Source organism: Phocoena sinus, chromosome 16 (assembly GCF_008692025.1).
Source record: "Phocoena sinus isolate mPhoSin1 chromosome 16, mPhoSin1.pri, whole genome shotgun sequence".
Taxonomy (NCBI): domain Eukaryota; kingdom Metazoa; phylum Chordata; class Mammalia; order Artiodactyla; family Phocoenidae; genus Phocoena; species Phocoena sinus.
The window spans coordinates 46,534,706-46,556,019 of record NC_045778.1 but is presented as its reverse complement, the minus strand read 5'-3'; the positions used below and the strand labels follow the sequence as shown (position 1 = coordinate 46,556,019).

Sequence of the window (21,314 nt, the reverse complement as noted above, 5' to 3'; positions counted from 1 at the left end):
TAACAAATTACCACAAACTTGGTAACTTAAACAACATACATTTATTTTCTTTCAGTTCTGGAGGCTGAAAATCCAAAATCAGTTTCAGGGGGCTGAAATCAGGTTGTTGGCAGGGCTCCCTCTGGAGGCCGTAGGAGGGAAACCATTCCTTGCTTCTTCCAGCTTCCGGTGGCTGCTGACATTCCTTGGCTTGTGGCTGCAGTGCTCTGGTCTCTGCGTCCTGGTCACTTTACCTTTTCTTCTGTCTAGCGTCAGATCACCCTCTGCCTCCCTTTTATAAGGATACCTTTGATTGCGTCTAGGGCCCATCCAGATAATTCTGCCATCTCAAGATCTTAATCACATCTGCAAAGTCCTTTTTTTTTTTTTTTTTTTTTGCCATATAAGGTAACATTGACAGATTGCTGGGATTGGGACATGGATATCTTTGGGGGGCAGTGCATTATTCAGCCTACCACAGTGACAAATAGAAAGAATTGGAACTTTCAGTCCACCTGGTAGGAGTATACTTAATTTCAACAATTCCCTAACTGTTCTGCAGGACACAGATGGAAAAATGTGAAAAAAAAATCCATGGCCTAACAGATTAGAGAGTTATTGTGTAATATATCCCTCTTTAAGGAAATTCACAATGTAAAATGAAGGCTTTGAAAATTCCTAGGACAGAGAGAGCTGCTTAACTTAGTTGAACCCAGAATTCCTCAGACTTAGTTGATTAAAAAACATTTCATTTTAAAGGGTACACCTGTTAACATGTCATGACGTACTTAGAACACACTTTAGGAAGTACTAGTTCAGTTACTTATTACCTGCCAGTCTTTTGAAGGCATGGAGGATGCCTTTACTGACTTTGTGTTACTTAATAATTTAAACGTACTTGGAATTGATTGGAAAGAACAAAACCTGACAAATACACAAAATTGAATGATAATATATGATGATTTTTAATATTTTAGCTGATAATGTGCCAGATGAGTTTTAGAGGTCCAGATATGCTGTGAATTATGATAAGGGAGAAGTTGTTTTTACGTGGAATGACCTGAAGACACTTCACAGAAGAGGGGCTGTAACTCATCTAGCTGGAGGGGAAGCAGGGGGTGCATCCATGTGGGAGCAAATAACTTAGCCAAAGGAAGGAGGGCTCATCTGGAGAGAAGGGTCAGGGGTTATGTGGATTATACCTTGAATGTCAGTTTTAGAGTTTAGACTTGATTCTCTAGGCCTGGGTTTGACACACTATATATATATATGCCCTGTGGGCCAAATCCAGTCCTCTGCCTGTTTTTTTTGTTTGTTTTTTTTTTTTGCGGTATGCGGGCCTCTCACTGCTGTGGCCTCTCCCGTTGCGGAGCACAGGCTCCGGACGCGCAGGCTCAGCGGCCAGGGCTCACGGGCCCAGCCACAACGCGGCATTTGGGATCTTCCCGGACCGGGGCACGAACCCGTGTCCCCTGCATCGGCAGACGGACTCTCAACCACTGTGCCACCAGGGAAGCCCCCTCTGCCTGTTTTTATAAAGTTTTATTGGAACACAGCCACATCCATTTGTTTACATATTGTACATGGCTGCTTTAGCACTATATTGGCAGAGTAGGGTAGGCTCGCCGAGTTTAAAATATTTACTGTCTGGGCCTTGATCTAGGTAAGGGGTAGCTGTTGAAGAGCTTTGATCAGGAAGGTGTTACCCTCAGATTTACCTGTTAGAAAGCTTATTCTGGCAGTGGTGTGGAGGATGGATTGGGGAATAAAGACTAGGGAGGGCAATGACCAAGGGAATGGGAGAGGAGGGAACAGAAAGAGACATTTTGGACTACAGCAGGGAGGATGGAGGAGTCAAGGATAATTCTTCAAAGCAAACTTTTAATTGTAGATTAGTTTTAGATTTAGAGAAAAGTTGTAAAGATAGTACAGAGAGTTCCTATACGTTCCCCATGCTCAGTTTTCCCTGCTGTTAGCATCTTACATTAGTATGGTACATTTGTCATAACTAATTGTCCAATATTAATACTAAAGCCATATTTTATTCAAAATTCCAAATATCCCTGTTCTGTTCCAGGATCCCATTCAGGGTGCCATATTACATCTAGTTGTCATGTCTCCGTAAATTCCTAGACTGTTAGACTATGGCTGTTGCTCAGATACTACTCGTTTTTGATGACCTCGATAGTTCTGAGGAGTACTATTTTTTTTTTTTTTTTTTTTAGGCATTTTGTAGAACGTCCCTCAGTTGGGATTTGTCTGGTATTTTTTCAGGATTAGTTTGGGGTTACGGGTTTTTATGAGGAATACCATATTTTATCCATTTTCATCGTATCTACAATACATAGTGTCAACATGTCTTACCACGGTTGATACTGACCTTGATCACCTGGCTGAGATAGTGTTTGTCAAGTTTCTCCACTGTAAAGTTACTCCTCTACCCCCCTTTCCATATTCTGTTCTTTGGAAGGAAATCACTTTGTACAGCCCACGCATAAGGAGGAGGGAGCTATGCTCCACCTTCTTGAGGGTGGAGTATTTACATAAATCATTTTGAATTCTTCTGCACAGAGTTGCATATTCTCCCTCATTCGTTCGTTCAATTCTATCAGCATGGATTCCTGGCCATTCAAGTTATGTTTTGGGCTATAGTCCAAAACTACATTGTTTATTTTGTTGCTCAAAATTTCTCCAGCTTTGGCCATTGGGAGCTCTTTCAGTTGGCTCCTGTGCCCTTCGACAGGCTCCCATTGTGTGTGTGTAGGTGTGCACATACACACGCGAACGTGCGTTTTAGTACTCTTTCTGGCCCTACAGCATCCTTTAGGCGCATCTTGTATATTTCTTGCTCCAGCCCTAGAATCAGCCAATTCTCTAAGGAGCCACGGCCAAAGGTAATTTTGAAACTTCTGGCTAAGACGGGGCTGCCTCCATCTCTGACTCACAAACTCCTACTACTTGGATGAAGAAGGGAAAGGGGTAGGATCCTGGGAGATGGCTGTCCATTTAGGGGTTGGGCAGAGGTAAAAGTTGTCAAAAGCGGCTGAGGAGGAGGGGTGAGAGGAGCAGGTGCCCCCAGGAGTGGTAGCTAATACAGCCTCGCAGGCTGAGGAGTGTTTCAGGGCGGGACAGTGGTCAGTGTGCCTTTGTAAACCAAGGAGAACTATGTTCAGGGGTTGATAGTGCAGGAGTCTGGCTGGAGTGGAGGGTTGGGAAGGAAGGGCAGTAGGAAATAAGGTGGGGCTAGATGTCTTGGCCTTGAAAAGCAGGCCAAGTAGATTCTGACTCCATGTTTGGTAGGAGGGCTGATAAGAGTGATGCTTTAGGATAATTAGTCAGCCATACACAGATTAGATAGAGGGAACAGAACTTGTAGTTGCTTCATTGGGAAACTGTTAGAAACAGATGCTTGGAGAAATAGAAAGGCAGGACCCTTAAGGGACCCTTAGCCCCCCACAGATTGTTTTGCATATACTAGGTTATTTTCATAATCTGAGGAGAAAAAGAGAGAGGAATTCGTGATTGAGCAATCTGTTTGCTTACAAACAATAAGCTTAAACAATAAAAAACCAGGTTGTTTTAAAACACTTAGTGGCCTTGTTGTAGTTATGTGTGTGTCTCCTTTTCTTGGGGAAGAGTCAAAGGTGAACTTGAGCTCCGCCCAGCTTGGAACGTCACACAATCCAAGTTAATGGGATATGAAGTTTTAATTTGGTTTTCAGAGGCTGTCTGCAGTCAGTTTCAGAATTATTTCCTGTTGAACTTCCTGCTTCATCCTCTTTTGGTGGTGGTTTTATTTTAAAAGTTGTGATGCTTCTGATAATTGATGGTGCAGAGAGACTTACTGAACCACAGCCTTGTGGAGAGACTAAGCCTGGGAATACGTAGTGTTCACTGGCTGCTGGCATTTTGAACTTGTCATTTCTTTTGCATACGACTAGGAGGATAAATGTTCCTACATTAGAATCTACGTGTTTTATAAAGTGGGAAGCGTATTCACCAAATCAGTGGTATGACGTGAACTTACAAAATTGCCCTTTACTCCTGATTCTGAAGTAGAGTCCTATTTTATTATTTAATTCAGCCAGCCTCAAATGTTGTGATTTGTGCATTTGGTTCAATAGAAGCAGTGAGTAGCTCTCCCGTGCCTTGCTTCCACGTGAGTCCTCTTCAGGTGAGGGTGAATTAATTTAGCAAACCAGGTAATGCTCACTTGCACGTCCACAGGCACATTTCTGCCAACCAGGAGTCTCTGTTAGGCTCATTCCTGAGCAGCGATACCCACTATGTGGTGGAAACATTTCATTAAAGAGAACTTCCAAGTTATTTTTTTTCTTTTTAAAATGAGGATAAAAATTCCTACCTTATGTGGTTCTTAGTAGGTATAAGGGATGGAATGCAAGTGCCGTGTGTTCTACGCAGAGTCTGTTGTTCTTTAAAATCCCGTCTCCATGGATTTTACTGCAGTGGCTATTCCTTGTGTTTGTTGCTATAGTGTGCTGTTTATTTAGCAAGAAAATCTTCTGACGCAGGACCACGAGGAAGGAAATCATTTGACCTCCTCTCACATCATCCAACCAACAAAATCATCAACCAGGGACACACCAGCACATCTCTCCAAACTCACTGCTTATAGAAACTAGGAAGGAGAAATCATTTTTAAAAGCACTGTTGAGGATGGCCACTTTCTCTGTGCCCTCCCTAATGCCAGAAATTTCAAGTATGCCAGGCAGAGAGGGGCCCTGTGATTGCCTTTAACGTTACAAAACTCTCCCTGCTGAGGTAGGTTCATGACGTTCTTTCTACACGTGCTTCAGTGAAACAGCTGCCTCGTCATCCTCAAAGCTGGTCACTTCCCCTTCTCTTGATTTTGTTAATACTGTACAGTGCTACCGTCTTCTCCTTAGAGCAACCATAGCCATCAGGGCTGTGTTCCTTTCGCCTCTCTTCTTCCTCCTCTCAGACCGAAACTGTGAATAATTTAACCAGATTATTTACCAGCTACAAATTGAAGATGAAGGTAGTTTCAGTAGTTTGAACACATAAATGGGAACAAATGGCACATGCTTCACGTTTCTTTTTGGGCAAATGAAGAGGGATGGTTGTATCAGGTCCCCATCCTTGGGGCTCATGGCATGTTTGGACTGAGCTTACGGAACACAGGGCTGTGTGCTGCAGGCACTCCTGCTATCTTCCCGGCCCCCTGTTAGACTTTCTATTTTTCCCTGTCTCCTTCACATCTTCAAAACATTTCACCCTCTAAAACCACAAGGTTGCGTTTTAGTTTATTGTTGAACAAAGGATCTATTTCAGGTTTACTTTCCTGGACTTTGCAGTTAGTCGGATCTGACGCATTATCTGTCTTAGCTTTTCAGTAAAAGCTTTTTTTTTTTTTTTGCGGTACACGGACCTCTCACTGTTGTGGCCTCTCCCGTTGCGGAGCACAGGCTCCGGACGCGCAGGCTCAGCGGCCATGGCTCACATGGGCCCAGCCGCTCCGTGGCATGTGGGATCTTCCCGGACCGGGGCATGAACCCGTGTCCCCTGCATCGGCAGGAGGACTCTCAACCACTGCGCCACCAGGGAAGCCCAGTAAAAGCTTTTGACGTAAATTTTCTATTAAGGAAGAAACTGAATGTGAGGAAAAGCAAACTCTTAATTGCAACTGAGGATCTATCTTAGAGGTGGGAACACAAATGAAGTGAAGAAGACTCTTAATCCAGCTTTCCTTCGCTGCAGCAGGCTTGTGTCATGGTTAATGTAGCATTTACGTTTAGTGGTAGAAGTATGGGGTATACAGCTCCAGCCTCCTGCATCGGAGATGGTGTTTGCAAGAGGAGGCCTCCCTGTGTGACCCGTGCACCTCGCTTCACCTTTCTGTGCGTCAGTTTCCTCACCTGTGAAATGGGACAATAAAAGTAACCTTCTCAGAGTTATTGCGAGGCTTACTGGGTTAATTCAAAAAAACACCTCAGACACCCCCCAACATTCAATAGCCATTACCTGATATCGTTGTTTTATTATCACATTCCTGCAAGTTAGGTCAGTACATGTGCGTATAGCAGACATTTAAGAAATAAATGCTTCAGAACCTATACATCCAAATTGGTTATTTTCTTCCTCAGAATGGTCTCTGGTGGAAGGTAAGTGCTGATTGTGGTAGTGCTGCCCGTGCAAGCCATTTTGGGGATGCCCACCCCGGGATTGCCTGTGACGGCTGTAAAACTGCATTCTTTAAATGGCTCCTGTACTGGCCACTTTTCTGTTGCTTGAGTGAATGTGGGTTTGAATTTTATTTTTCTTTCCTTTTTTTTCTTTTTTTTTTTAAGCTAAAAGATATTTGGAATCAAGTCAAGTGAAAAAAATGTTTTGGTTTAAAAGCTTACCTGTAAAGTATACTCACAGCATGGTCACTGGACCACACTAAATCAAGTTTTTGGTTGCAACATGCAGATTATTTGGCTTTGGCTTTTGGGAGCCAATAGTTCGTATCTACTTTTTGCTGAAGCGACTGCTCCATGCCTGGTTATTTTGTCCTCAGAACCATCTTCCTGTGCACCCTCTGCCACCTCTGGAAGTGGAACATCACAAGCACTTTGTTTCAGGGGTTCACTCACCCACAGGTTACATCCCTACAGAAACTCCTTTTCCCTTGAATCGGTAGGATTATTTTCTTCTTCACTCGCAGATTTGTTTTTACCTCAAACCCTTTTGTTCTAATGGTTAGCAGTTTTTACAGCTAGATATGTAACATGTATATCTACTCGCCCTGGCTTTTTAAAATAACTTGACTGTCAGGCCTGCTGTGCAGACGTGCTGGAGCACACTGTCTCATGTCTTCGGTCTCCCTTCCTCCCGGTGCATCCTCCCCGCCCCGGATTCCAAGTGATATGAAAATCAGCCTCTGATTTTAGAGTCACTCCTAAGTCAGGTTGCCAGCCCTGCTGAGAGTCAGTTTTTCCAGCTGCATGTTGTAATGGAAAATCTGTTTGTCTTGAAACATTCACTGCTCTGCAGAAAGTCAACACTTGGTCTCCAAGATAGTTTGGGTGCTAACGTAACTCTCCTGTGCTATCTGGATTGTAGCAGATCAGATGTGGATGCCTAATGTCACTTGTGTCCTGTAGACACTGTGTGTGGGTGGGGGAAATGGGTTCGAGTCTAGACACTGCTGGCATTGCCTTTGGTCTGAAAAGCAGGGAAGTTGCATGTTAAAAACAGTAAAAACTGGGAGATTAGAAAAAACTTTCCTTTTTCTTTTTTCGCCATTGGCATTACATTGCAACAACCCAAACCTCCAAAACTTGCTTGAATGGTTGCTGAAAAATAAAAACCAATTAACAACGAAGAATTGGGGCTTTCTGCATAATATACATCATTGTGATATATATAATTTATAGATAGCTAGCATTTTATATTTTATGTATAATATATGGAATATGTATGTATAATATATGTGTTATACATAATATACATATATAGTTTTATATCTATATTAAATATATATAGCTTTTCTGCTTTCTCACAAACTTTTCTTTATGGCCCTTAAAACAATGTTTTTGGTTTTTAACCATTTTACTTTGACTTGTGTCATTTGTAAATCCTCACTCTTTTGACCTTTATTTTTTATGGACAAATATGCCTATTTCTTGCTCTAGCCCAGATTGTTGAGATTATAGAAATTCTAGTTTCTCTTCTTTTTTCTTAGTCTTTCATGTGTCTCGTAGTCTTTTCTTAAACAGATGTCTAAGAATTAAATGAGTAGCAGCACTTCAGAGCAGTGATTTGTAAATACGTATATGCATCGGATCTTTGTGAATTTATAAAAATAATTTTAAGGGGAAGATTAAATGGACTTCCAGCCATTTTAGACACACAGAACCCGGAAAATTTTGTTTATACCCCTGTCTTGGATGAAGTGCAAGTCTTTGAAGAATGAAAAGCGTCAAGTTGTAGGGTGTGGTTGTCTTCAGCTTTCTTTCCCACAAGGTCTAATTTGGTTGCTGGAACTTCGAAGCTGTGCCTTGAAAATCTGATGTTAGTGGTTGGTGGCTACGGGAAGATATTAAGAAAAAAATAACAGTTCCCACCAGGGTGATTTTAGGCAAAGGTGTGAGACACGCAGCCTTTTCCACGCCTGGATGCCAACATCTCGAACTTTTCCTATTAAAACCTGTTTGTAGGAAAGAATCAGAAACTCTCCTTGAAGTGAAATAGCTGCCAGTTTTAGTGCCTTTGTCCTAGGAGATTTGTATTTTGTCAGACAAGAAAATGTCAGCTCCAGGAATAAAAGTCCTTTTTTTAGGTGGATAAGTCCGACAGTTTGGTCCTAGTCATGACTTTCGAAGGCTGTACTCTGGTTCTCTTGGTTGAATATGAAACAAGCCTTTTTCCCCTGCCAAAACCTCCCAAGAGTGGATGGCTCTATTACAGTTTCAAGGACCTTGGCCCCATCTCCTGGCCTTGAATCCAAGTCTGGCAACTTACAACAGCTCTGTGCACTTAGAGTATGACAGATGGAGCTAGGTGGTCCCCATTCCCACAGCCGAGGGAAGTTCTGGGAGGGGCTGAAGATCGCTGTATAGGCAGAGCTCTGAAGGGTCAAATTAATGCCCCTCGTGAGGACGTTAGGGGATGTAAGGTACTTAATCTCCAAAGAAAGATGAAATTATATTGATGTGCCATACTTTACAAGGCAGGAAAATTCAAAACCTTTAGGAAATATTTTCAATAGCAGGAGTTTTCTTGTTGCTTGAATTAAGTTGCTACAAGAGGTAAAAATTGCAATAAGTGCTGTTATTTGGGAAATCAGAGACTTATATGATAATGTTTTGCTGTATTAAGTCTTTACAGGTGTAGCAGCATAACTCGTATAAAATTTAACTGGATTGGAAAGCAGAAGATATGGTATCAATGCTTTTGGTCTTTTCTTCTTCTGTGCCTGCAACCCCCATATATTCAAATCTTCAGTCTCTCTTAAGATCTCCAACCGTGGTTGGTCCAGCTCCCTTGCAGAGTTTCTGGTTGAATGTGTCCAAAGCACTTTTATCACAGCTGCATCTTGGTCTTCTCCCTTTCTCTCATCCTCTATATTCTCTCCCAAACCGAGTCACTGTTGATTCTGTCTCCAAAAAGTATCTGAAATCCACCAACTTCTCCCCAACTCTTTGCCACCCTGCTGGTCTGGTCACTTGGGTGACTGCAGTCACTCTTCTACATTTACTGGGATTCTTTCCCATCCTCTTTCTGAAATGAAAATCTGCTACCCCCCCATCTGCCCCCCAAACCCAACCCAAAACAAAACCGGGAAACAAATAAACTGGCATCACCCACCCAGCTTTCCCAGGATGCCCATGATCTTCAGTTGAAATCAGGAGTCCCACGAGACCTGGCTATTGCCGGCCTGCCCCGGTCCTCCCCATTCCCCCTCTCCCTGTCCGTGGTCCAGCTATGATTGGCTTGGTTTCAGTTCCTCAGAAATAGCATTCACTTATACTTTCCTCCCCACTTCTTAACATTTTGTGGACTTCTATTTCTTATTTGGTTCTCCCCTTAAAATACCATTTTGTCAGGTAAAGCCTTAGGTTAGAGAGTGTCTTCTTTTATTTATTTCTTTATTTGGCTGCGTCGGGTCTTCATTGCAGCACCGAGATCTTTAGTTGCGGCATGTGGGATCCAGTTCCCTGACCAGGGATCGAACCCTGGCCCCCTGCATTGGGAGCGCGGAGTCTTAGCCACTGGACCACCAGGGAAGTCCCTAGACAGTCTTCTTGCATCATGTCCATCCCATTTGTAGATTTATCACTCTTGGTATATCCCTAGTACCTAGCGTAGGGTCTGGCATATGGTAGGCACTTAGTCGTATTTGTTGAATGAAGGAAAGTAGTGGTGCTTACAAACAGGTCAAGTGCTTCTGAATCTGAGGTGTGGCATGTCTGGTCTGTGTGTGCACAGATGCCACCCCTTTTCTCACCTGTGCTCGAGGCAGACACTGCTCCTCTGTTTTTTGTTTGTTTGTTTGTTTGCGGTACGCGGGCCTCTCACTGTTGTGGCCTCTCCCGTTGCGGAGCACAGGCTCCGGACGCGCAGGCTCAGCGGCCATGGCTCACGGGCCCAGCCGCTCCGCGGCATGTGGGATCTTCCCGGACCGGGGCACGAACCCGAGTCCCCAGCATCGGCAGGCGGACTCTCAACCACTGCGCCACCAGGGAAGCCCGACACTGCTCCTCTGTTACGACTCCCTTCCCCTGGGCTGGCTTTCTTAGTTGCTGTCTAGGCAGCTGTTTCTGCTCTGCTGGTCCCTCTGAATTGGTATGTGGCATGAAACCTCTGCCATTTCCAGTCTAGCAGAAAAAGGCATAGCATTCCAGATGTGTAGGTTCTTGTCTCTAGACATTTGTGGAAACTCGTTGTGCCTTAGTTTGCGTGCAGTCTGATGCAAGTAATCAGATGGTAATGTAAGATATGCTTTCATGAAGATAGAGTAAGAAACACTGAAAGATTCGTAAAGCTTATCCAAATAAAACGTTGTATAGTTACATTCAGTGTGCTTTGTATGACAAATACTCATCTTGTGATCAGGCACTTACGTGGAGAATAAAATGTAATTTTTTAATGCATGTAAATATAAGTTTTAATTGCAAGCTTACCATATCTGTATGTGAGTCCTTTACAACAGGGACTCTAATTTTCTTTCAGAATTAAGTTATCTCTTGTTAAGTTTTTATTTCGCTAGTGAAAAATACATTTCAAGGAGATAGAGTGTAAAAAAAAAACATCATGAAGATGCTAGTTTTTTATTTCGTTTACTGTCATTGCGTGGCAGTGTTTCATAAAGTATCCCCATGGGTCACCTGTGTCAGGAGCACCCGGGGTTGGTTAAATGGCACATTCCTGCCTCCACAACTTAACTGGATCAGACTTTCTGAGGCCTGGAAATCTGCATTTTAAATAAGCTCTAAAAGTTTGAACACCACAGCCATATAATACCTAGTATATAGTGTGGCATTAGTAAATATTGAGTAGGATCTATAAAAGATGTCTCATTCACTGACCTCTTCAGTCTTGCCTGAGCCTAACAGTGACATCAGAAAATATACCGCTGCCAGTGCTGTCCAGTAAAAGGTGAAGATATTGATGGTGGCCGAGGTTGAAACCAGTCAATGACCTTATTCAACCAGAGCACCAAAGATCAACAAGGGCATTGTTCCCAGAGGCTTAAACACACTGGCCCCCTGGGCACAATGGTCCTTTGATCACAGCTGATGTGGGCAGAAAGGAACCAGGCAAGGCTCTGGTCCCCTTGGTGCCTAGTGAGGGCCAGTCCTGCGGTGAAGGGGCAGTGCTTCTGGTCTAGTTCTCTGGAGCGGCCCAGCAGGGTTAGGCTGGCAGTGGCCTTTACCTTCAGCAAGACTCCCTTATTTCCTGCCCTCCCTGACTGCCCAGGATGCAAGGAGAAAACTTGGCCCTAATCGGAAGGCAGAAACGATAACAGCATTTTAAAGTTGGCATTGCTGAGTGTGTAGGATGTGCTTTACTTGCAGTAGATCGTGTGATCAGCTTAAAGGAGGGGCAGTCCAGTGTGCTGGTGAGAGAGCATTTCACAACAAACTTTAACCCTGGACTGGACCCATGGGAGAGGTTATAGCTGTCTCTCTCCAGTTCCCATCTCCAGTTCCTATCCAGTTCTTGCTCTGCACCTTTAGCCTTCCTTGATCTCCTTCGACCCTTTATGGTACTTAGAGCTTGCACAATTCCGTATCCAGGTTAATAACTGTTTTCTGCCATTTCCTAAGTCTTCATTCTGTCCCACCAAAAAGAAACAGATTCTCAGTGGGTGATGGTGTCCTCCCCACCGCCCCGCCCTCCTGGCCCTGGCATTTAGAAACCTGTAAGGACTTTCGTGGTTGTCACAATGATGAGGGGTGTCTATATTATTAACGTTGAACATCCCGAGGGTGTGGATGCTAAATGCCCCTTGGTCCTTGGGACAGTCGCACACAGTGAAGGATTGTCCTGTCGAGAATGCTGATGCACCGCCACGAGAAACACTGGAGCTCTTTGGGTTTGCCTGCATCTTGTTCAGTGCTTCCTTGAGAATAGAGCCAGCATTTATCATCTGATGAATCTGCACGGCTTAATAGATGCGGTACGAGCTAAGTTACTTACTGGGAGAATAAACAAATGGTTGCAGCCATCTTCCTGGCTGGCAGTTGTGCTCTGACAGTGGAGCCATCACTCTTCTTGGATTCTGCTTTGCAGCTTCGCCCTTCCCAATGGTACACTGTGGACAAGAGTTATGACCCAGACAGTAATCCTGAACTGCTGCTACTGTTCCACTCAGGAAACACTCTGATGGAACAAAATACCACCATCCGTTGTCCCGCTGGCACCTCGGTCTCATAAAAATAAACAGGAGAGGGCTTCCCTGGTGGCGCAGTGGTTGAGAATCCGCCTGCCAGTGCAGGGGACACGGGTTCGTGCCCTGGTCTGGGAGGATCCCACATGCCGCGGAGCAACTAGGCCCGTGAGCCACAACTACTGAGCCTGCGCGTCTGGAGCCTGTGCTCCGCAACAAGAGAGGCCGCGATAGTGAGAGGCCCGCGCACCGCGATGAAGAGTGGCCCCCGCTCGCTGCAACTAGAGAAAGCCCTTGCACAGTAATGAAGATCCAACACAGCCAAAAATAAATAAATTAATTAATTAAAAAAATAATAAACAGGAGATGCTAAGTAAATTGTTACATCATGAGGGGGGTGGGGACAGGGAATCCAATATTTGTTTTATCACAGACACCATCCCAGGCAAGTGCTCTTAGCAGTAGGAGGGTTCGAGATTTGGAGGGACGTGTTCTGAGCTCCCAAACCTTCTGGAGTTATTTTGCCTGTGGATCAGAAAGCTACTGTGGGGAGGAAAAAGTTTTGAACTAAGGATCAGACAAGGGTCCTGGAAAAGTTGCTGCTTCATATCAGTCATTCAGTTAGAGATATCAGAGAAGTGACAGATGAATAAAAATTTAGGAACACAAAAGAGAGGGTGACATCAGATCTTATTTTAAAGGACTAAGAGTTAAGCCAGAAAGCTTGTTGACCTAAGGATGTCCAATAGACTATGGGATTTGAATATCTTAAAACCGGATAATAATTAGACTAACAGTAAAGACAATAGGAACACACTGGGGAAATGCAGCTACAGGAGGGATTTTTCCCTTCACAGTCTCCTGTGACCAACTGAGAAACAGTGTGTTCTTCCTTTGACTCAGTGAGCCTACTTCTAAGAGTAATTTCTAAGCAAATGAGTAGAGCTTTGTTCAGAGATTCAGCTCTGAGTATTAGTGAGCATTGTTTGAAACTGAACATTGGAAGCAATGCAGATGGCCCCCCAAAGAGCCTTGGATGAACACGTTATGATTCATCTATACAATGGAATATTCTATAACCATGACAGTGATATTGAGGAGAAATGTTGACATGGAACAAAATGTATGAAAAATAGGCTGTAATAGAATATATAAGGTTAATGTTTCAATAAAGAAATATGTAAACATAGAGGGAAAAAACATAGAGGGAAAAAGGCATTAATCAAAATGTTCACTTGGAGTATCTTTAAGTGGTTGAATTCCAAGTACCTGGAATTCTTTCTTAGGGCTTAAGTGCTTAAAATGTTTAATTTGAACATGTGTAATTATTTTTGTAATTAAAAAGTTTAATACAGTAAATAAAAACTTGATCAAATTATTAAAGGGTGCTTTGTCAACCTGTTATCCAAGTATTTCAATATATAATTATTTTTAAATCCAAACATTACTGGTAGTTCTAAGAAGCTGGTAGTCCCTCACATTTTATTCTGGATTTAGTTGATCATTGGCACAGAGGAAATGAGTGTTCTGATTATGAGGAATAAATGTGATTGGGGGTGAATTAAAGAGTGGGAAGAAAGAAGGGATATATCAGTATAGTTAAGAGGAACATAGATAAACTAAGTCTAATACTTTGATAATGACTGCATTTGCCTGGTTTGAAACTCTGCCTGGGAAATTCCCTGCTAAACATCATCATACACATCATACATCATACACTCTTAGGGTGACTGGGGAACACCCACTAAGCCTAGGCTTGGCTCCCTTGCCCCAGGAGTGGCTGAATCAGGGATGTGAGAGCCTCAGGTGCTATAAGGTTTCCAGCTAAAGGCCTAGGCCATGGTAGGCTTCCAGTTCTCAGAGGTGAGGCCACAGAGCTCTATGAGTGAGTCAGCCCATTAAGAATTTAGGTCTTATTTAAAGGAAATACTTTGCAGCAGCATTTCTTAGAATATACTCTGTGGGACACTATTCTTAGGAGAAGGCTCCATGGGGGAAAACATAAAAGGGGGCGGGACAAATAGGCTTGTGAAAGGAGACAGGTCAGCGTGTCCCGCAGCCCCTACATCCCCACTTGCATCTCGCAGTTAGTATACTGAGGCTCCAGGTGTCTTGCCTTAAAGACATCCTTTGGGTTTGGGTTAACCCTGAGTTTACTAAAATTAGTTAGCTAGAGATTTGTTTTTTTTTTCGCATGAGGATTTAAAAAAACTATTTAGGTGGAGATGGATATTCTTATATCCTCTTTTGTTCAGAGGACCTTCATTCTAGCTAGAGTTTAGAGCTGAGAGCTTTGAGTATACACTGTGGACAAGGCACTCCGAGAAATACAGAATCTTCTCCACCCATGTGGGGTCTGCTCAGTCTTCTGGGAACACTGTAAAGTGAGGCCTAAGTTCACATACTACTGAGTGGTGTCTGTCTAGGTTGGCGATCTGCATAGTCTAGGATTCTGCTTTTGTTGAAATCTCAAATGACACAGGTTGGCAAGAGATACATAATACTGTTAGTGCCTTGTCCCCTCTCTTCTAATTTCCCTTCGGTGAGTGTATATTACTCCTCCTCCCAAAGTTTTATTAATAAAACAATGGGCATACAGTATTTCCAACCCAGTTCCTCTTGGAAGGAACAGGGGAGACAGGCTGGTAGTCCACTCTGCAGAGGAAGGGTCCCTGGCTGCCACGTCTGGCAGCTCTCTGCTCTCCCACGCTGGCGGGAGGAGGTCTGGAGAGCAGAGGGGCTTGTGAGCCAGGGATGGCTCCTGCTGATGCCCCTCAGGACCTGGGGATCCCGAGGTATCAGGAAAGCCAGAGGGGCAGTGAGGCTGGGAGCTGATGCTTGCAGGGGCACTGCCACTTCCTCAGGCTGCTGGGACTCTGTTGCGGCGGGGACACATAAACAATTTTTTTTAAATTTTTACATAAGCAACTGTTTAAGTCTGGGGAGGTAACTCTGAGTTAAGATTTTGATTTCTTTTTTTTGCGGTACGCCGGCCTCTCACTGCTGTGGCCTCTCCCGTTGCGGAGCACAGGCTCCGGACGCGCAGGCTCAGCGGCCATGGCTCACGGGCCCAGCCGCTCCGCGGCATGTGGGATCTTCCCGGACCGGGGCACGAACCCGAGTCCCCAGCATCGGCAGGCGGACTCTCAACCACTATACCACCAGGGAAGCCCAAGATTTTGATTTCTTAAACTCCATTGTAGGGCCCCAAACTTGGGAGACCAGCAACATAGAGAGAGAGTGTAGAAAAGAGATATTTTCAGTAAAAATTGTTTAGGCTTCTGATAAAAAAGACGCGCTATAGACCCTTTAGTAGGAGAACGCTCATCTTGTGGAGATGTGGCCAGTGATACACGTGGAGAATCCACAGAAGTGCGAGTAATGATAACTCTGGACAGTGCGTCTTTTTTTTTTTGACGTGAGAGCGTTGGTGATGCACCTCAAACAAAACCAGACCTCTGGGCGGTTGACTGGGGTCCAGCCCCTCTCTGAGGCACATCATGGAACCAGGCTCCCTTCCTCCGGCCCTGCAGCCCTCACCTTCACGGCTCAAAGCTCAATCACGTCCTCCTGTGGCTCCTGTAAAAGGAAGTGGGCCAACCATGGGTTTTGACCCAGGGGATTAAAAAGTTAAACTTTTCCGAGTTTAGCAGAGGAGCAAAGAATTTGTCCTGTTTTTGTCAAATGAGATCCATCTGGAAAATGAATTAGGAGAAAAATATTCTTGAAAAATAAACTTTTAATTAAAACTTTTTTTTTCCCCTTCCAAGATGCCAGTAAAACAAAGTGGAAGACATTACCCACAAGGCAATTTTCGATAAGAAACTAAACATTTAGATGCGTCTTCCTTTCTTTAATAATTCTACACTGATTTGGTTCCTGTCACAAATGTCGGTGAATAAGATAAATGATCCTGGCATGATCAGCAACCTTTATATTTTCTGTCTGCTGAGAATACTTAAAGCATAGACTCTAATTTTGTAGATGGAATGAACCTTAGAAAGTCAGTTTTTGCTGAACATCAGAGTGTAGATTAAAGATAACAAGGACACTCATACAAATTCCCAAGAACCTAACTCTTCAGTCACACCCAACACTGTTAAAGGGATGGAAAGGAGCATGAATATCATTCCTGCCAAGTGGTCTTTTTACCGACAGATGGGACAAAACCTCTCCCTCCCCGTGAGTGATATTTGCACTGTGGTGCTCCAAAGAGGCACCTCTTCTTAACAAATGTTTGACCTGTTTCTTATGAATAGCCAGGGCACAAATAAAAAAGACTGGACATTTAAAAAAATGATATTTGTTGTTTTTAATGGTGAAAACGATTCATTCAGCAATGTCTGCATGCCTCCCATGACCTGGAAACTGTTCTAGTTGCTGTGGTTATAAAGGTAAATAAGAAAGGCATGAAAACATTATTCTGTCAACTTACTTGGTATATTTAACCTATTCCTTTCCTGTATATACATATTTTTATGTTATATTATACTTAGAAGGATGTTTTTGTATCCTGTTTTCCTCATTTAATATTATATCTTAAGCATTTCTGCATGCATATAATTTTTAATGGCTGCATACTATTCTGTTATGTGGATATCTCACAATTTCTTAAACCATTTCCCTGTTGTTGATCAATTAGGTAATTTTGAATTTTAGTAGTAAAAACATGATAAACATTGATATATAAAATTTTATCCTCATTTCTAATTATTTCCTTAAGATAGGTTCAAACTGGAACTGGGTCAAATGGTATGAACACTTTTAAGGGTCTTGATACATGATGCCAAATGCTTTCTTGTATGGCGGAAAGTAGTCATTTCACTTTATCCTCATTTCCTCATTAGCGTAGGGTTTTTTTGGTCTTTTTATTTAGTGCTGACGTATTAGAAAAAATTTTGGATTGGTTTTTCCTGGAAGATCTTGTTTTGGGGACCAACTTCTCCGTGACACCTTCCTGCCCAATGTGTTTTCAGTCATCTTATTTAGGAGTTTTAAACTTGATAGAAGGAAAGGGTGTTTATTTCTATATTGTCAGTGCCTCCCTGAGTACCTTCTCTGAGGTACACGTTAATATTATACTCATAGTAAAAATATAAGAAACCACACAACAATGCTGCTGCATGTATTATATAAGCCATTGTTAAAAAAAAGATGATCCTGAGGGGGTGGGGGGTAGGGGAGGGATGGATTGGAAGTTTGGGGTTAGCAGATGTAAACTATTATATATAGAATGGATAAACAACAAGGTCCTATTCTATAGCACAGGGGACTATATTCAATATCCTATAATAAACCATAATGGAAAAGGAAAAAAAAAAAAAAAGATGATTCTCTTTCTCAGTACCTAGGGGGAAAGACCTTTTTCTATTCTTCCTTTAATCAGAATTATGTGGCCTGCCTCATTCCCCTTTTTGCTCTGCCTATTAGAAATGTAGAAATTTTACTGTTCAAGTACACCAACAGCATTATCTTGTGGTTGGAAAATCAACTTTTTTCATTTCATGACTTTATATCTGTGACTTCCAAGTGCCTATGTGTCTTTTATCGAACGTTGCCTCAAATCTTTCCTGCAGATGGGTAGCATGTAAATAATTTAATGAAATGAACTGCTAATGATGGTGTGATGATTTTAGATAAACAATTCATTTGGCTTATATCTTTAAGGTTTTTGGACAGAAAATTACATACAGTTTTAATTGGCTATAATAAAGCCAGGGATTTTGGAGGAAAGATTAGGGCCAGAAAATCCTGGTACAGCTTATTTAAACACTGAAGCTGTGTATGTATTTAGCAACCAGTATTATGGTGTGGCTGGTCATTAATTGAGAAACTTCTATATTTAACTAGCGTACGTTAAAGTAATGTGCAGTTTTTCATGGGGGTGTGATGATGTTTGAGGAGCATGATGACTATTTAAAGTACTTAGTACGTAGATGGGTTGTGCTGCTTTATTGCTTTAAAGAAAATAATGAGGATTGGACAAGGAAATTGCAAAGGACTTTGGGAAAGGAAAGATCCTTCCTCACATGTGGGATTGAAATGCACAGCAGGCTTAGTCTTGCCCTCCTCTGCACCCTTCCACACTCAGCTTGCTTTGCCAGAAGCTCTAATTGTATGGTATTGTAATTATTTGTTTACAATCTGTGTCTCTATTAAACTCTAGTTGGCCCAGTCTTGGTCTTCTTTGTGTCGGCTATATCTAGCACAGTGCTAGCAGTAAATTTTTCACATATATGATTCATATTTCTGAAATAGCAGATTAGAAGGCATATTTTAGGCCAGTAAGTATTTCAAAATATTGGCAAGTATTTTGAATAGTTAAGAGGGGCTGGGAGGCATTTTTTTGCCCCCAAAGTTTAATATGTGTTCCTTCCAAAAAAAAAAAAAAATCAGAAAATCTGAACTCCTAAAATCCTACATTTCTTAAAATTATTCAGTTGCAAGCAGCATTTTGGTGCTGAGTCCTGCTTGAATGGGCTAAGTGATCCTTCCTTGGGCAGCCCTTCTCACCTTTTCTCCCCTACATGTTTTTTTTTTTTTTTTGGCCGCGGCTTGGTTTGTGGGATCGATGTTCCCCGACCAGAGATTGAACCTGGGCCCTTGGCAGTGAAAGTGTGGAGTCCTAACCCCTGGACTGCCAGGGAATTCCTTCCCCTACATTTTTGTATTGTTCTGGGCGTGAACATCACCCATATTTATTGAAGGCCTATGGTATACCCATCCGTGTGTTGTGCTGAGGATACAGTGGCGATCAAAATGTGTACTCTCCTGTCAAGGATGGAGTTCATATTCTGGAAGTATTAGAAGCAGACTCAAGTCTTAGAATTTATACAGTGAACTTTCTTGTTGCTTTCTTCTTTTTCTTGTGGGCGAGTTGACACATAGAAAACCACAAATAAGAAAGTTCGGGAGCCACTGATTTGACTCTGTGTGATAAGGATCCTCTGCTATAAACAAAAAGAGAAAAGGATATTTCAATATACTTTTTCCTTCTTTAGTCTCACCCAGACACATACTTTGTGCTGTGCTGTGGATGTTCATTTTCACAGTGTCCCAGCTCTAGAACCCAGTTTGTTCTTGTGGAAATTTAGTCACTTTTGGAGAGCCATAGCAGTTTGTAAATCACGCCTCTCTGATAATGTTCCCAAGGCCGTTATGACTAAATTGGGTGATAGAATGAGATCTGTAGTAGTATGTCACTTTGATGGGTGACATATCCTAACCTTTCAGTGATTTGGGCTTCTTTAAAGCACAGAACACACCTTGGGGATGAGAGTTGGATTACATGGAATGTTGCCCAGTGAAAGTCCGGCGGGTGCCAAAGAAATGCTCTGTGGAGTGACTGCCTGATCCCACGATTATGTTCCTGCTTGCCTCACGGGTGAGTCTTCTAATTTTTAGCAAGTCTCCGCTGCCTATTGTGGAGCCCAATCACTTAGTCTCTGGGATGCTCAGAATCCTCACCTGTAAAATCTGGATCATTTGACGAGCCTCTGAGTGGTTCTGAAGACTCAGTGACATCTGTGAAGTGACTGTTGAGTGACCAAGAACAGAGTTGGCCCTTAGTATACAGCAGCCTCTCTTATCTCTTAAAATGGAAGGTTTTTTTATTCCCTACCATTTAGAAACACAGGCTTATAATATTTTTAAGTTACAGTAGTTCATATTTATTCGTAATGAATCCACAGTATATTTCAGATACTACAGATTGCATTCTTCTTGGTCTATTAACTTGGTATTGTCTACTTGGGGTTTTTCCATATGGCTTAGGACTGAGTCTTGAAGCAAACCAGTACTTAATTAGTTAATTAATTAATTAATATTATTTTACATATATAGTCCTTAGTGCCAAGTACTAGAATGAAGTTCTTTGTATAAATGATCTCATTTACTCCTTAGTGGAGACACTGAAGCACGGAGAAAGATCAAGTAATTTGTTCAAGGCTGTATTGGAGGACTTGGGACTGAAACCCAGGCACGTCTGACTTCTAAGCCCAGATTCCGAGCGCTCCTCTTTCCCTTTAGCACGTGTTAAATCGCTGAGAAGAGGGCCCTTCAGAGTGGCAGACACCAGTGCTTTATGGATGGCTTTCGGTCTGGGTTGGTATCACATGCCTGAACACATCATTCTGTAGTTAAAGGACTCGTACTCTGTGTTAGGTGTAAAGATAGCACAGCTCACTCATGAGCACTGCACTTTATTTATGTTCCTGCTGGGCCCTTATCATAGTCTGTCCTTGCTCTAGTTCTTAGTGGTCAAGTCTCGGAGGAGGCAATATATCGAGTGGCTAAGAGCCCAAGACTCTGAAATTGGACAGCCTGGAATTGAATCCCAGCTCTATCAATTACAAGCTGTGAAAGCTGGAGCAAGTTACTTATCTCTGTGCCTTAGTTTCTCATCCATAAATTGGGGATAATAAATAGTATTTACTTTAAAGGGTTGTTGTGAGGATTAAAAGAGTATACACACACACACACACACCACGGCGCTTAGGGTGCTTAGAACAGTTCCTGGCACGTAGTGAGTATTCTGCAGTGTTTGTGGTTAATAATAAGATGACCGTGTTCTTTGAGCATAGCTATGGGCCATGTCATTTTTGTCTTCGTATTCTGCACAGGCCCTGCCCCAGTGCTCTACACATGGTGGGCTCACTGTGAAACTCTGTTGAAGGAGTGGATGGATATGGATGGGTGAAATGGTTGAAGGCATGACCAGTTCTTTTTCACCTTGAAGTTGTATTTGCCTCATTGACATAAACTATCTTGACTTTAATAGGATCAGAGACTGAATAACTAGAAGAGGTTGACCCAGGCACGGTTAACATTATTTGTCAATCATGATAGCTAACATTTGTTAAGTGCTTACTATGGGGTAGGCACAGGCTAAATATTTTATGACTAACTTACCGAGTCTTTCCAAGAGCCTCATGAAGCAGGTATTATCCCATTTTGCAAATAGTAAGTCTTGTCCTTG

General features: G+C 42.7%; 1 protein-coding gene across 5 annotated transcripts in view; it reads left to right on the top strand.

Annotated features, from left to right (window-relative positions):
- SGMS1 (sphingomyelin synthase 1) overlaps window positions 1-21,314 on the top strand; it is a 297,752-nt gene that overhangs the window by 64,292 nt on the left and 212,146 nt on the right. Inside the window, exon 3 of one of the 5 annotated variants that reach the window (XM_032608554.1) lies at window positions 19,596-19,721. The exons of 3 other annotated variants lie outside the window; for them this stretch is intronic. The gene's annotated coding sequence lies outside the window, so the exon portion shown is untranslated. Of the gene's footprint in view, window positions 1-19,590; window positions 19,722-21,314 lie in introns of all 5 variants that reach the window. One more of the 5 variants, XM_032608553.1, reaches the window with a different exon arrangement.